This window comes from Chinchilla lanigera, unplaced genomic scaffold, assembly GCF_000276665.1.
Source record: "Chinchilla lanigera isolate Chin_1 unplaced genomic scaffold, ChiLan1.0 scaffold00071, whole genome shotgun sequence".
Classification (NCBI taxonomy): Eukaryota; Metazoa; Chordata; class Mammalia; order Rodentia; family Chinchillidae; genus Chinchilla; species Chinchilla lanigera.
In genome coordinates this window covers 12739223-12756292 of record NW_004955472.1, presented here as the reverse complement: position 1 = coordinate 12756292, position 17070 = coordinate 12739223, and the positions used below count along the sequence as shown (strand labels likewise).

Here is a 17070-nt window from a genome sequence, read left to right as displayed (position 1 = left end):
TGGAAGTATGGCCATTTTCACAATGTTTGTTCTTCCTATTCATGAGCAAGGAATATCTTTCATTGTCTGATATCATCTTTGATCTCTTTTCTCAGAGGAGTATAATTTCATTGTATAGATCTTTTACTTCTTTTGTTAGATTGATTCCTAAGTATTTCATCTTTTAAGATGCTATTGTGAAAGGAATGGTTTCCCTGATTTCTCTCTCAGTCTGTTTGTTACTTGTGTACAGGAATGCTATTGATTTTTGTGTGTTAACTTTTATCCAGCTCCACTACTGAATTTGATTATTAACTCCATGAACCTTTTGGTGGGGTTTTTTGGGTGGGGTCTTCTATGTAGGGTATCGTGTCACCTGCAAATAATGATAATTTCACTTCTTCCTTTCGTATGCTTATTCCTTGTATTTCTCTCTCTTGTCTAATTTCTCTAGCCAATATTTCCAGAACCATATTGAATAGGAGTGGTGACAGTGGACCTCCTTGTCTTGTTCCTGATTTTAAAGTGAAAGCTTTCAATTTTTGACCATTTAGTATGTTAGCCAATGGTTTATCACAGATGGCTTTGATTAGCTTGAGGTACAGGTCATCTATTCCTATTTTCTATAGGGTTTTTATCATGAATAAGTGTTGGACTTTATCAAAGGCTTTTTCTGCATCAATGGAGATGATCAAGTGATTTTTTTTTTTGGCTCTATTGACATCGTGTATTACATTGGTTGATTTGCGTACATTGAATCATCCCTACATTCCTGATATGAATCCCACTTGGTCATGGTGTATAATCTCCCTGATGATTTGTTGTATTCTGTTTGCTACTTTCATTGAGAATTTTTTGCATCTATATTCATTAGGAAGATTGGTGTGTAGTTCTCTTTTTTGGTTGGGTCTTTCTCTGGTTTTTCTATCAGGAAATTCTTGCCTTCAGGAATGAGTTCCTTCCCTTTCAATTTCATTAAAATGTTTGAATAGAATTGGTGTTAAATCTTCTCTAAACTTCTTATAAAATTTAGCTGCAAATCTATCAGGACCTGCGCTTTTCTTCATTGGCAAGTTTTTATTACATTCTCAATTTCACTGGCTGATATAAAGTTATTCAGGATTTTTATATCTTCATTCAGTTTAGTAATTCATGTGTATCCAGAAATCTGTCCATTTTTTCTGTGTTTTCCATCCTATAAGAGTAAAGATTTTGAAAGTAGATATTGATGATCTTCTGAATTTCTTCAGGACCTGTAATGATTTCACCCCTTTCATTCCTTATTGCCTATATTTCAGTTTTTTCTTGCCTTTTTTTGATAAGGTTGGCTAGGGATTTATCTATTTTATTTATTCTTTCAAAGAACCAACTCATTTATTAATTCTTTGTGGTTTTTTTTTTTTGTCTTGTGTTAATTTCTGCCCTAAGCTTTACAATTTCCTGTCTTCTTTGGGCTCTGGGCTTTACTTGCTTCTCTTTTTCTAGGAACTTGAGGTGCAGTATATGAATTTTTTATTTGTGCTTGTTCTGTTTTCCTGAGGTGGGAATTATCCACTATAAATTTCCCTCTGAGGACTGCTATCATTGCATCTCATAGGTTCATGTAGATTGTATGTACATTTTCATTTGATTGTAAATAGTGTTTAATTTCTACTTTGATTTCATCTGTGACCCATTGGTTATTCAGAAGGGTGTTATTTAATTTCCAACTGGTTATGGAGTTTTTGTGTTTTCTTTTGTCATTAATTTCTAATTTCAGTGCACTATAGTCTGATAGTACACAAGAGATAATTTCAATGCCTTTGCATTTACTTAAACATGTTCTATGTACTAGTATATTGTTTAGTTTAGAGAACATCCCATGTGCAGCTGAGAAGAATGTGTATTCTGATGCTGTTGGGTGGAACATTCTGTAAGGTCTACTAAGTCCATATGTTCACAAGTTTGGTTAAGTTCTGTTATTTCTTTCCCAATTTTTTGTCTAGTTGATCTATCTCTGTGACATTGGTGTGTTAAAGTTCCCTGTTATGATTGTTTTGCTGCTTATTTCATTTTTCATGTCTGTTAAAATGTGTCTTATATAGTTGGGTGCTCCTATATTTGGTACATAGATGTTTATGATTGTTATCTCTTCCTCTTGAAGTTTTCCCCTCACAAGTATGTACTGACCTTCCTATCTCTTTTGATTGTTCTTGGTTTGAAGTTCACATTGTCTGCAAACAGAATAGCTGCACCCGCTTTTTTCTGGGTTCCTGTCACATGGAGTATTGTTTTCCATCCTTTAATTTTCAGTCTGTGAATTTCCTTTTGAGTTAAATGTGTTTCTTGTATACAGCATATAGCTGGATTTTGTTTCCTGATCCACTCTGCTAGTCTGCGTCTTTTGGTTGGTGCATTGAGACCATTTACATTGATGGTTATAACTGGTATGTATTGGCTTATCTTTGTCATGTTGTTTTCCTGCTGTTGGATCCTGCTTTTTCCCTCTCCTTAACTGCTTGCTCTCCTTGGTGGTTCCTTTCTCTTGTTATTCTTGAAGTTGTGGAGTTTTATCTCTTTCTAGAATATCTTTTAGTACTCTTTGTAGGGTTGGTTTGGCATTCATGAATTTCTTCAGTTGTTCTTTATCATTAAAATATTTTGTTTCTCCATTACATTTGAAGTATAGTTTTGCAGGGTACATTAATCTGGATTGGAAGTTGTTTTCTTTCAGTACCTGAAATACTTCACTCCAAGTTCTTCTTGCCTTGATTGTATGTGTTGAGAAATATGCCATTATTTTGATGGGCTTTCCTTTATAGATGATCTATTTCTTTTCTCTAACAGCTTTTAATATTCTGATCTTTTGTTGAGTTTCCGGGATCTTGACCACTATATGTCTGGGTGTAGATATATTTTGATTATGATTAACTGGAATCTATATGCTTCACTTATCTGTATGTCTGATTCTTTTTCCATGCCTGGGAAATTTTCTGCTATTATTTCTGCAAATAGTCTTTTTATGTCATTTGTGTTGACACCTTCTATTTCATTGATACCTATCAATCTGAAATTGTTTTTCTTTGCTTCATCTTGCAGTTGTTGAATTGTTATTTCCTGGTCCCTTGTTGTTTTTAAGAGATCCCTCCTTTCACTTTCATTAGTGGCAACACTTTCTTCAAGGTCTGAAAGTCTATCTTCAGCTTCATTCAGGCAGTTTTTGCCAGCTTTCAATGGAATTTTTAATTTCCTGGATACTTGTTTGAATCTGTTTCAGACATTCTAGTTCTTTTCTATATTGTTCGCTCAACATTGTCAAGAGTTGTCTAAGCTCTTCTATTTTCTTATCAATGTCATCTTTGAATATGCTGAACACTTCTTTCATTGTTGTTGTCATTTCTTTTTTAATCTGAGACATTATTTCTGATCTGATATCTTCTACAGCCTGATGGAGTTGTTTCTTTACTTCAGTTGCTATCATTTCAGAAATTTCAGGTGTATGACTTCCAGGCTGTTCTGTGTTGATATCTCTTGGGCTTGTTTTGGGTGGTGTGGAGGTCTAGGATTGCATTTTGCTCCTTCGTGTTGTCATTTTTGAAGATCCAAAAGTTCCTTGGAGTACAGCCTTACTCTCCCGATTGTGTGTGAGTGGCAGGGAAAGTGTCTGAAGATCCTCAGTGCTCAGTGCAGCTCCTGTGCTGGTGAGTGGTGGCAAGGTGAGGTCCCAGGTGCTCCCAACCTTTCTTGCATTCAGTTGACTCCTAGGTATGTGTGGGAAGGGCAGGGGAGGCTCACTGGAGTTCCTGAAGCTGTCTGGGGTTTGGTCCAGCTTCCACCAGAGTAGGGGGGATGCAGGTCTTGTTTACCAAGATTTCAGACATTGCCCAGGACAGAGACTGCTTCCCATACTGGCAGCGGAGAGGTGAGGGTGGACTCCCTGAGGCTGCTGACCGTCCAGGTTTCAGCTGAGCTCCCAGGGGGCTGCAGTTTGCTTTGGGAGTGATCACCAAGGCCCCAGAAGTTGTCCAGAAGTTATCCAGGGCTCCACATGCCTCACACCTGATCTGATATCTTCTACAAATAGTAGGGGAGGCACCAGAGTGGCTCCACATGCCTCACACCTGATCTGATATCTTCTACAAATAGTAGGGGAGGCACCAGAGTGGCTCCACATGCCTCACACCTGATCTGATATCTTCTACAGATAGTAGGGGAGGCACCAGAGTGGCTCATTGGGGTTGCTGAAGATGTCCAGAACTCAGCCCATCACCTGCAGACACATTATGTGTAGCCACCGAGGCCCCAGAGAGTGCCTGGGGTTCTACCTGCCTCACATGTTGGTCAGGGAGGTGCATTGGTGACTCACTGGGCTTCCTGAAGATGTCTGGGGTTCAGCCCAGCCCCCACAGACACACTACGGGTGTGGCGAGTAGCCACCAAGGCCCCAGAGGGTGCCTGGGTTCCTTCTGTCTCAAAGGCTGATCAGGGAGGTGCAGTGGCGCCTCACAGGAGTTTCTGAAGATCGGTTCTTTTTTATTTAAATTATGGAATCTCTAGGTCAGAGAACAAAGATTCTCCCTGATTGTATTCCTCTTTTCACCTGAACTATATTCAGTATTGTATAATGGATATTCGCTTTTCATCAAATCCTGTGTTTCATTAGGATGATTTTAATCTATGATATGAGATGAAAATCTCACTTTTTTTCTTTTAGGAGTGTTAGGCAATTCCTGGAATCTTTTACTAAAATTGCATTTATTATATCATTTGGTATATATTTACCATAAATATAATAACTAATTGTACTACAATATTTTGTATGTTTTTCTTAATATAATGAATAAGCTCACTGCTTCACTACTTTTTATTATTGATCATTAAAAGTGTTTAATTTCTTTTCTTTAAGTAAGGTACAAAATTTTAGTTTTTTGTTTGTTTGTTTGTTTTTCTGGTTCTGGGAATTGAACTCATAACCTTGCACTTGCCAGGCAGGCACTGTGCCGCTGAGCTAAATCCCCAGCCCCTTAGTTTTACTTTTTAAACTTTGTTTTCTGATTAACTCATGAACTGATCTATCATGAAGATTTTTAGCTATATGAAAACCATGATTTTTGTGCATTTCAAAATGGCTAATTATAATGTATATCAGTGAATGAGGCACCTGGGAAAAATGAATGAGAAACAGAATCAGAGAATCTTTTTCTCAAAAGCTAGAACTATTATTAAATACAAAACAATAACATTAACTTCAAACTACTGGTGTACAAGCTTCATCATAGCCACCAAGAGAGGAATGATCAGGGAGAAATGATTTAATATCTACAAACTTAGATTTAAAACAATTAACAGAAAACTAGTATGTGATATTTGGGAATCATTCAACCTCCTCAAAGTAGATTTTTCCTGGAACCCTAATTCTGTCAGTTCACGTGTGTGAGCCTGGCCAGCTCACCTAGCCTCTAGCACGAGTTTCAAACGTAAGGTTAACTGGAAACACTCTCAGGGCCATTGTATTAAACAAACACGCACATTTTTAAGGCCACGTACCTTCCAGTGAGTGAGTTTTTTGTATAGAGTAACCATCTTCTTTTATATACAGTGCCACCTCAGAATATTATTTGTTTTAAACACTATGGAACTGCTCCTGTGTTTACTAAACCACAGAAAATTTGTCATTCCTCTGTCAGAGCAGTGACTGATGCTGGTGACCAGCAGCGGGGGTGTGAGCCTCTATGCAGGGAGTCCTCTCCAGCGCGTAGGGAAGGCCCCGTGTTTACCAGAGCTCTTCCCTCCCGGCTCCTGGCCTTGCCTTACTGAAGCGGGGTAGTTCCCAGCCTCGCGTTCTCCCCACTGTCCTAGCCTGCCCATGCACACAGGCGCCTCTGTTTTTGTTGTAGTTTCTGCTTCTGTTGAGGTTTCTACAGAATGGAAAGTCACAGGAGAAAAGCAAAATTAAATGGGCGATCTAGGTTTTTCCAAACCGCTGTAGCAGGCATATCTGTGCATGTCCTGAGGCTAATTTTGGGGCCTGAGGGAATGCAGTGATGTAATAAAACCTGAAAGTGAAAGGAAAGAGTCTCCGAGTCTCTGGCAGCCTTGCGTCACAGGGCAGAGACCACAGTGCACCATCGCCTATGGGAAAAGCAGGCCTTTTCTTGGTGGGAACTGTCCCAGCACTGGAATATGATCATTCTTCTATGAGCCAAGAAACACAGAGGCGGCCAGTTATGGGCCGAAACCTCAAAAAGGTATGTGAAACTCCACTAGATACAAGATTTCCCTTTAAGTAGCCCAGCCTTCTAACTCCTACTGCTCGCCGCGGCTTGGATAAGGGACTCCCTTGAATTCCTCTGCCTCTCTTTTTATCTATTCCCTAGCTCCTTTCAAATATGATGATCTTGTGTCCTCGTGGAGAGTTGAGAAGCTAGATATATATTCATTCCAGGTTATATAACTTCTCCATATAGAAAATATATTGCATTTTAAAATATATGCAATATCTTTTAAATAAAGATTACTTATCTTTATGTAATAGCTTTCACATAAGGATATGTAATATACACATATATATTTTATAAAATATATAAAACTGAACTTGTATGGTGTACATATGTTGCATTGTTTGAAGTACTGAGAAGCATCTATGGTATATCCATATATATACACATATACAGTACATCATGTAATATATATCTTCTACAATGCCCTTTGAATAATAAGAAATGTAGCATTTGGAAGATATTGTGTAAATATATATATAATATAAACAACAAATATGTGTTTATGTGCATAATCACATACATACATATATACAAATATATGAATAGGTACAGGTTGACTGACTTGTTCACCTTTATATCTCTCCTGTGAAAAGATTCTTCTAGCCAGTTCTGTACTGACCCACAAATCTACAGAATGCCAGGTTTGGGTAGCATTTTCTAATAAGTTCCATAGTGCTTAATACATAAATACCATTATGAGGTAGATTTGATTATAAAAATAAGATGGTTCCCGTATACTAAGAGCTCACTCACTGGAAGGTACACAGTCCAGTTTTAAAAAGTATGTGTGTTTTTTAATACAATAGCCCTTAGTGTGTTTCCACTCAGCCTGAGATTTGAGAAACTTAGGTCAGAGGCTGGGTGAGCTGTCCAGGCTCATACACATGAACTGGCAGAATGAGGATTCCAAGAAAAATCTACTTTGGGGAGTTGAATGATTCCTAAATTTCACATACTGCCTTTCTGTTAACAAGAGTTTTAAGTCTAAGTTTACATGGGTATTAAATCATTTCTCCCTGGTCATTCTTCTTTTGTTGGCTATGATGTACCTTGTACAACAGTACTCTAGAATTAATATTTTAAATTGATATTATTACTTTGCATTTAATAATTGTTCTATTTTTCTGAGGGAAAGATTCTCTGATCCTGTTTCTCTCATCCACCATGACTTGAACATATATAGTCATATCCTGCTTTATTATGCTCAGAGATTTGAAAGTATTAAAGAAGCTGAGAGTGGGATTCACCACGATACACACATTTGTTGGGAAAGAGGACAAGGAGAAGTGGTGGTCGCTGCTATGACAGCCAGGAGTGTCTCCAAGGAATCGCTATGCACTGCCAGCTAGAGGTAAGTGGATGTGGTGAATCTGGCCAAGTTTCACTGTCTCTTCACCTACCAATGCCCATCATAAGGGGCAAAGCTCCACAGACAACCTGGCAAGTACAGAAAGAGCAAATGGTTAAGCCGCACCAACACTTGTCTACACCCAGTAAGCTGGAAAAAATCCAGGAGCTTATTGCACTGATGTTTAGGAGTTTTTAAAATCTAATTCTAGGAACACACAACACTAGGTACCTGATGCTCATTTGCCCTGTTAATGAAAGGGATCTTCAAGAAGACAGCACAAGTTTTAAGGGGTAGAAGCAGCTAAGAGTTTGGAAATGATGAAACTTCACAAATTCCAGTATATCGAGTTCTTACTTGGAGAGATTAAATAGGAAATGTTCAGTTTGTTACATGTAAGTTTTGTTTGGTCAGTGTAGGAGTCTCTTGCCTGTATCTGTTATCAGGAAAGTTACCAGTTATGACTGGGATAACTAGGAACTGGAGAAAAAGAACTTGTTATTTATGAAAAAGGCTCCTGGAGAATCTCTCTGGTTTTTGTGGACTGTGACATTTCCAAAAAGGGGTAGACAGTTTAGCCAATAGGGTCAGAAGTCTTCAGGAAAGTTACTCTCTGTGGCTTTATCTTCTGCTTTCTAAAACAGGGATAATGAAGACAAGCATCTGCTCATTTCATTAGTTGATTTGTACCGAAGCTACTATAACAAGGACTTTTATATGGAAGCATTTAAGAAGTGCCTTTTTATTTATGCACATATAGTCACAGGAATGTTCAGAGAACTAAACTGTATTAATATGTATAAAATAGTACTTAGCCCATAGCAAATGTACAAGAATATTCTTACTTTTAAATACTGTCATATAATCATCTAAATGTACTGAGTGTGAATGAGTGCATTTTCAAGGTCCCTGAATGGTCTCATTAGCCATCTGAAATGCTCAGGATAAAAGAAGAACATCTATTATTCTGCCAGATAGAATTAGTAAAATTGCTTTTATTTTTAAAAAGCCTCTTGAACATTGGATGGTACAGATTCCTTTCCATGTTTGTTCATATTTTATCAAGTTTCAATAGTTCATTTTTTGTTGCTAAAATATTCCACTTTATGAATATGCTGCAATTTATCATTTTACTCATTGATGGCCAGTAAGGGTTTTTAATACAAGGTTTCCTCCAAGGTTTTTAATACAAATAAAACTGTTGTGATCATTTGTGTATGAGTTCCTGTGAGGGCTTATGTTTTCATTTCTCTTTGGAAAATATCTAGGAGGGGATAAATCTTCTGGACACTGTGAAGCAGTAAGCTGTCAAACTATTTTCTCAAGTGGCTGTAGCATTTTACATCCCCACCTGCAACAGAGGAATACTGGCTAATACCACATCTGTCCACCATCAGTTAAAGACAAGCTTTTTAATTTTAGCCATTCCCATGGGCAGAAAGTGGTCTATAATTATCCTCTTAACTTACATTTCCCTAATAACTAATGATGACAAGCATCTTTTCATGTCTTCGTTTCATATTCAAATAACTTCTTTAAGAAAATGTTTGTATAAAACTGTTAAATCTATCCCAAAATATTTTACAGAAAAAAAATTAAAGAATTTAATGAACCATCACTTTGAAATTGCAGCTTTTGTCTGAATTGTGATGTGACTCAGGTCATAGTCTGGATAAGATGCACATTGTAATGTCCCTCTGACAAAATGAATGTTTCTGCTCTTACTGGAGGATCTGACATCAGGTTCCCCAAGACGCTGGGGGGTGTGAGCCAACTACAGTGATCTCACAAAAGTGCTGTGTTCTCTGATAGTGTGCAACCTCTGCAATCCAGAAAGACTCAGGGTATTTGGGATAAGACCTTTTTGGAACAATTCTGCAATCCACATCTGGGGATTATTTGGGTTAACTGAGAGATTTGGGAGAGAATTCCTGGAACGGGGAATCCGAAATTGGCTGTGAGAGTTACTTTCAAGGAAGGAGGCTTTCCTTGGAGGAATACAAATCCTGCCTTTAAGACATTGTTACAGTGGGTATCATTAGGTGCTTTCTTTTCATTAGTAAACTTGTTAAAACAAGGAAAAAATGCAGAGAACTAGATCTGACAAAATGGCTATAAAATGATTGCTATGCAGGCCCAGAATTCATGCATTTTAGAAGTTTTTTTTTCCTTTACTGAAAACAGAAGCCTAAAATCACCAATGCTGCCTAAAAAGTAGAGAAAATAAATTATGGGCAATAATCAGCCAACAGATTTAAATTTGTTGGCATGGTATTTCTATTTTATACAAAAATATGTTCTTAGTATGTGCATAATACTTTTATTTTTCAAAGATAAATGTAATTTCTCAAAAGTCATGTGTGTTATTATGCATAGCTATGCTTTGAATAGGAACACAGCCCTCAAGAGCAAAGAACCCTCTGCCTGTTTTCCTTGAGCTAAAATAATATCCTTTTGGTAGTCTAGATTCATACAAAATATGGGGTATTTCTTGAAGTACAGTTTGAAATAATTATCTGGATCAAGGCATAGGTATTTGAGCAGTAGGATGACAGAAAAAGTATTATAAGTTTTAAGCTTGCTGTCAGAAAATAAAATCTGTGGATTGTAAATTATGGGCTCTTAAAGGTTTTTTTTTCAATTAATATTCACAACTAATTAGAATTAATTTCTTCCTGATCATTAAATCATTTTCATTTCTGGATATTAAATACATTGACTACTGAATATATGTGCCTGGTCAATAAGGTAGACTAAATAATTGTAACCTACCATCTCCCGCCTTCTTGCCATATCCTCAAAGTTCTGGACTGGAGCTTAGTTGAATTAAAGAGTGATAAGCCCCACTTTTATGGCATCAAGTCTGGGGAAATACACCAGTAAAGAGTTAGACATGCTTCTATAGACAAAAATTAGGAAGGGAGACTGCACAGCAAAACACCAAACTTTGAGACATAGAACTGAGGAACTTTCATGTACTGTATATCAATTCTGTTCTAACATTGTCTATTATCTAAGCTTGTTCTTTTGGCTACATCTATGAAATACAGAAATATGTGCAGAATAGCTGTGGTTTAAGAAGTATCAATAGAGAGTGCATGTTTATTGCCACAGCCATCCTAAGTGGACAAATGCTCAGTGTAAGAGAATATCCTGCAGAGAGAAAGTTAGAGGTGGGGAATGGAAGTGTTGATACCACTTGGCTTTTCAGTGGTCAACAGACAACCTTGATTGAAATGTGTAAGTACAGGGAGAATTTGGGTTAATTGGTCTTGAACCATTCTGTAAGTATCATTTATAAATGGAGGTTTTTATGTCTATGTGTATGTGGGTTTAAGGAGTACTGAACAAGGTGAAATCTTTGGACTACAGAAGCAAAACCTCCTAGTGTTGACATATAAATATTACATAAAAAGTACTTAGAAAATTAAGAATTTATTTTCAGCTATGTTTATACCTGAATATGTTGTACTCTTTTTGCCTGTGGAAAATTTTATTCCTTTAAGATTTACGCTCAGCAAATGGCATGGGGAAGTTATTTCTGAATTTATCTAATGGTTGTAAATAATTAAAATCAAATAAATATTTCAGATTTTTTAAAGATTTTGAAAGACATACTGGACTTGGTAATATAAATCTGAAATCTTATATGGGATCAAAACTTATTCTCTGATTGTTGGGCAATTTATATAGATCAATATTTTCATATAGTCTGTGTGTGTGTGTGTGTGTGTGTGTGTGTGTGTGTGATTTTTCAGGAGAAATTTTCATGAAGATTCTACCTTGAAGCTGTTGCTGGCCTAGAATGCATGTAAAAGTGGAATTTCATTTCAAACCAGGAAAGGGCAGAATAACATTAGTCACTAGAATATGCTTGCTCCACGTTTCTACAATAAGAAAACAAAGAAACAGTAGGTACTCCTGTGTCTTTGTACAGCTGGCTAATTAACATAAAATGTTTTTATTCATCCTTAATGATCCTCTTTATGGCTTTTGTTTTTACCAGCACTTAGCTATTTAAATATCCTGTTCAGCAAAAACAGATCAAAGGACAAAGTTATTAAAGTCAAAGTTAAAATTAAAAATTTCCTTAAAAATAATTATATTGCATAGTCTAGTGAAGTCAGCTTATACAGTAAAAACCTAAGACTAATATTTGATGAATATCACCATTTTAAGCTTATCTTTTAAACTTTGCTTTTCATCATACACTTATTGTAGATTCCTGTAAGTATACTTATTGTTTAAATCAAAAGATACTTCCTCATTTGTTGGGAGACAGCAAATATTTATGTGACCTTCAACATCTATGAAAGAATACCTATGCTCACTGAGTTACAGTGACACATTAGTCACAAATCAAGTATCACGGTCTATTTCTTGTCTTTATGCTTTTTCATTGTTCTAGCCTTCAATATTTGTTCCATTAGCAGATTGTCAATTTATGACAACATTTTATATGCATTAGTCTCATTATTTCAGCTTTTTTTTCTTTTCAAAATTGATTTGGTTATTGATGTAGTCAGGGTTTACACATACGGGGGCTGCCTCTTCTGCTAGTTTCTCAAAACCTTTCCAAATTAATTCCCAAGGCTCTTAAGCCACATGGCCAGGCAACATCACAATGACTCCACTTCTGGTACCAATTTTATTGTAGTCAGGGCTTACAAGGGAAAAGATTTAATACAGGACACACAATTTATAGGATTATTTTATAATATTTACCCAAATAGTCAAATGCAGAAGAATGCAAGAGATACGTCTGTGCACTAAAGACCCAAAGAATACAGTGAAGGACCTGGATCCCACAGCAATGTCCTGCACAAGTCCAGCTGAAGACCTAAAGCCCTTGGCAATGTCTTCCATGAGTCTAACTGGAGGCCTAGAGCCCATGACAATGTCACATGCCAGTCTGTATCAAGGATTTGAACTGTGAAGTTCCAAACATCGGTGGTGGAAGCTAGAAAGCCTGCACAGGGTGGATGAAGAATCCTTGCCTGTAGGCTGAGCCAGGAAGTGACAATCAAAGTAAGGACCAGAGCTCCCCAAAGAGAATCACAGCTATCCACAGTGAAGACAGTAAGGACCTGAGCTCCTCCAACAATGAGAACAGCTGAGTTCATATCAGGAAAGCCAGTATGACAAGCTTCTCCAGGAGAATCAACAGCACACCTTCTTCCCCTCCAGTTCTCCTTTTCTGTCGTTGGCAACAATCTTCATGTGGACCTTCCAATCTGTAGCTCTCTTGTATTCTAATCTCAATGTCACAATTTTCTTGTCAATTTCCAGAGAAAAATCTATTAAAATTTTATTGATATTTTGAAAAAATCTACCTCTTAACAATTTGAACCTTCCAATCCATGAACATTGTACATCTTGTCTTTAATCTATGAGAAGCTTAATGTTTGCGCTAAGGATGTTGGTCATAAAGATATGACTGACCAGGACATGAAGACACTGATTCATCTATAGCTTCATCTCTCTGGACAGCATTCTGTTCATACATAGAAAATAAAACTTAATACAAACAGAATCCTCAGGAGAATCTATTTTTGTAGTCCTTATATTTGGTTTTTGATCTTTGACAGGTTGTCTAGTTCCATTACACCTATCTTTTTACCCCTCCACATGTGAGACTGGCAAGAAAACAGGGTTAGCACTCAAATTCTGTTCTCTCTCACTGGAAAGAACTCCAAACCTCACATATCTTAGACTCTTTGAAGAAATCCCACTGTAGCCCTTCTCTGAGCAACAATAAAATTTCAAGCCATGAATATGGTTTCACCCTTTCCCTTAACTCAGCTTGTATCCTCCCCGACCCTTGATTGTCCCTGTGTGAGTAAATATTCTTTCAGACCACACTGGAGGTAAGTTACATCATACCTCTAGATAGCCAAAGCAATTTTGGTTGATGGTTGATAATCTTTCCTGGGTTAGTACAAAATATTTCTTTGTAGAGCAGATCCCTGAGAAAAGTCTGCTAATTACAAGAGGGATAAGTTGTGTCAGCGTTCCTTTATATGTTCTCCTGGAGCAGTGGTTTCTACCTTGGCTTTCCTTTAGAATTACCTGGAAATTTAAAAAATATTGATCTCAGACTTCTATATCATTATTTTAGCATTAAAATGTATTCTTCAATGATGTCTATTAAGTAAATGGCAAAATGAAAAATATACCAGAAAAGCACATGTCAATATCTAAGGTGGTTTTTGACAGAGCAAGAGAAAGATTAGAAAGTCATTCAAATTAATTTTTGAGAGTAGTATAAAACTGATTCTAGGAGTAAAGAAGGTTAAATAAAGTGGAACAAAAAATGGTATATACAGAGGAAAGTATGGATATACAAGTACATTTCAGGAAAATAATCCAGAGGTATGTTAACATTAACAAATCTTAATCAAATATTATCTTATCAAGGAATTCAAGAATAGTTCTAAAAATATATTGCCGTAAGTCAGCTGATTAGGATACTTGTGCTCAAAGGAAAGTGCAATATGGAGCTCCTATATGGAAAAATCTGAATGGCAAAAAGCATTAATTGCACTCATATTGTATATGTGATATGAGAGAAAACAAATAGTCAGAATGATTACTTTGCCAGGTGTGGTGGTGCACACCTATAAACCCCCAGTACTTGAGAGACTGAGGCAGGAGGTTTGCCACAAATCTGAGGCCAGCCTGGACTACCTTGACCCTGTTGCAAACAAACAAACCAACCCAGCCAAACGAACCACACCTTGCAAATGTGGAATTGCTATTATCTGAATTAGGAAAAAATAAGAGAAAAGAACTCTTTCACCCCAAGATAAGTTTTGGAGATGCTACCTTCAACTTGCTGTTTAGATATCAAGTGGACATGTCAAGTAGATAGTTAAGAATACAGTTTTTTAATTTGGGAAAAATTCTAACTAAAAAATTGAATTTTGCTGACATCAGTATACAGGAAAGTATAGGGAAGGGACCCAAGACAGAAGCTGGATTGTACCTTTTGCTCCGCCCTGGACATAGGTCAGCAAAACAGTCTATTCCTGTTTTTTGGGGAACCATCCTTTCACCCTCTTTATCTGAAAAATTTTTCCAATGTAAAAGTTCCCATTGTGTCCATAAATACCTTCCAGCTCTGTTTCCTTCCAATGCAAGTACATTCTGATCACTAACAAAACGCAAAATGTCAAGAACCAACCAGGACAATTCAGTATATTCCTTAAAGAAAGTCCCTGTAATTAAAAAAAAGAAAACCTGTGAATACATATATTATTAACGGTTTCTGTCCCTGTTGCTCATTAATAAGTTTTGTCTCTTTGTTTTTTTCAATGAGCACATATTCATATAACAGTTGTGTACTATAAATTAATTAATGAAAGTAAAATAAGGTTAATAAATGACTGAAGAGTCATAAAAATTTATAGTATAGTCATGTTTTATTCAGTTATATGCACACCATAGTCTGGATGCTAAGTTTTCCTGAGGTAGATGTAGTACAGGTGTGGTCCTCAGGGTGGTACTACTGGGAGGAAGTGAGACCACTGAGAAGTGTACCATAGATACTCAGATCATGGGTGTATGTCTTTCAAGGGGATTATGAGACCCTGATTTTTCCTTGCCTTCTTCTTTGCATCCTGGAAATGATGTGAGCAGTTTTCTTCTGCCACACATATTTTCAACATGATGGGCTGTCTTACCATAGGTCCAGTGTAACAGGGCCAAACAATTATGGAAAAAAACTTCCAAAATTATAAGTCAAAATAAATCATCTCTTTATTGGTTGGTTATATCAGGTATTATAGTGACAAAAAGGTAACACAGTGCATTATATTGTTTTAGTGAATGATTTTATAGTAGTGAAGAATTTTATTTAATGAAAATTTTATCTATGGTAAACAATGATAAAGCTTTTTGTAAAACCACCACATATTTTAGAATGCATGACATATACCCACTGAGCTATAATTCTAAGGGAGGAGGCTGAAAACCTGCACAAATACTAGGTGTTAAATATTGTTGACTACATTTGACAAATAATTCTAGAAAGAGACAAATTCAAGAAAATATTTTCTGGTATGCAAGTAGTTGGGGCCATGTGACTAAACTTTTACCAATGAAATTTGGACAGGAGTCACATAGGCCCTTTTTGGGCTTGGATCATATAAATTTTCCAAGTGTGACTCTCCTCACTTTTTCATTGCTAACAACCTTAGACACCACTTGTCAAACAAAATGGAAAGGGCTTGGCAATGACTGACTTTATAGTGACATCCATCTCACTCATCACCTTTGTGGAATCTGACAGCGACTGCTGGTAGAAGCTGCCAAAACATACCTTGTGTCCTATAGAAGTTATCTCAGGTAGTGCCCTGCAGATGAAGGAGCAATACCTCAAATTTGGATTCATCTGGGACTTGTATAACCTTTCAAAAATTTCACTAAGAGAAGAGATTAGAGGGAATACTGCTTTCCTATATCTTCCCTCCTTCTTACTCCATTAGTCATTGCAACCAAGAACCAGAAACACTTTTGTTCTAGTTTTGCATTAAAGGAACTGTGGCTTTTTCCTCTTCTCCCCTTTCCTATGTGTACTTACCTTCAGCTTCCCAGTTCTTGGGAGAGAAGTGTCTAGAGGAAAGGAAATGTCCTTTCTTTAACTAAAGAATGCAGAGAGTATTGTAACTTTAATAAAGTCAAGATAACAAGATGTAATTTAACAACCACTATTAATTTCCTATGATCTTGTTTTAACATTCTGCATCTTTTTTGTGATTGTGTTTTTGTTTTATCTGATTTAAAAGAAAAGAAAAGCAAAAGAAGCCTAAAAGAAGAAAATGATTGCCATTAAACATGTGATTATTTTGCAGTGATAGTGCACAATGTTGTTCAGATTTGCAGTTTCAAGAACTCAGTGTAGGCTTTTGCATTGGCTCAACGTGGAATGGAATCTTTGCTTTGCAATTTTCTTGCTCCAAGCTTGTTGCATTATTTTGAGCATATAACTTCACCTTTAAAGTCTTGTTCTCACCTGAGAAAAGAAGAGGATCACACAAACTAATGCAGTTTTTTTGTTCTAAAAACTTCCTGGTTCAAAGCAGAAAAACAAAAACTACAGATCATGAGAAGCAAAGTGACCTGTATTTGCAGTCAAGCGTGGTATTTCTCCTCCCTCCTCTTCACTACCTTTGTGTGAATTTGAAGATAAACAGGTCAGCTCCTGGACCTCACTGTGAAGTCAGCAAGACTTGCTTCTGACCTCCAGGTTCTGTTTTCTTGCCTCCTTTAACTACTGCAGTTGACTCTGTTTCACCACCAGAACCGTATTCTGTTTGAAAACAAATGTAGAAGCATCAGCAGATACTTGATTTACTTACTTCCACTAATTGAACTGAACTAGAACACATTTTGTTCCCTCCCAAGGTTTTACATTCAATAATAGCCTTTGTTTAGAATTATGCATTGAATCTGAAGCAGAATATAAAGTAGTAGAACTAGCTC

General features: G+C 36.7%; 2 long non-coding RNA genes across 2 annotated transcripts; one reads left to right on the top strand and one right to left on the bottom strand.

Moving 5' to 3' along the window:
• The first annotated feature begins 6047 nt into the window (after positions 1 to 6047).
• LOC102006338 lies at positions 6048 to 9249 on the top strand. Its single transcript, XR_263575.2, has 3 exons — positions 6048 to 6206; positions 7448 to 7590; positions 8856 to 9249. It is a non-coding gene; the product is annotated as an uncharacterized LOC102006338 (long non-coding RNA).
• A 3187-nt stretch (positions 9250 to 12436) lies between these two features.
• Positions 12437 to 16801, bottom strand: LOC106150344. Its single transcript, XR_001237105.1, has 3 exons — positions 16708 to 16801; positions 14699 to 14804; positions 12437 to 13656 (listed from the first exon to the last, which is right to left on the bottom strand). It is a non-coding gene; the product is annotated as an uncharacterized LOC106150344 (long non-coding RNA).
• Between the last annotated feature and the right edge of the window lie 269 nt (positions 16802 to 17070).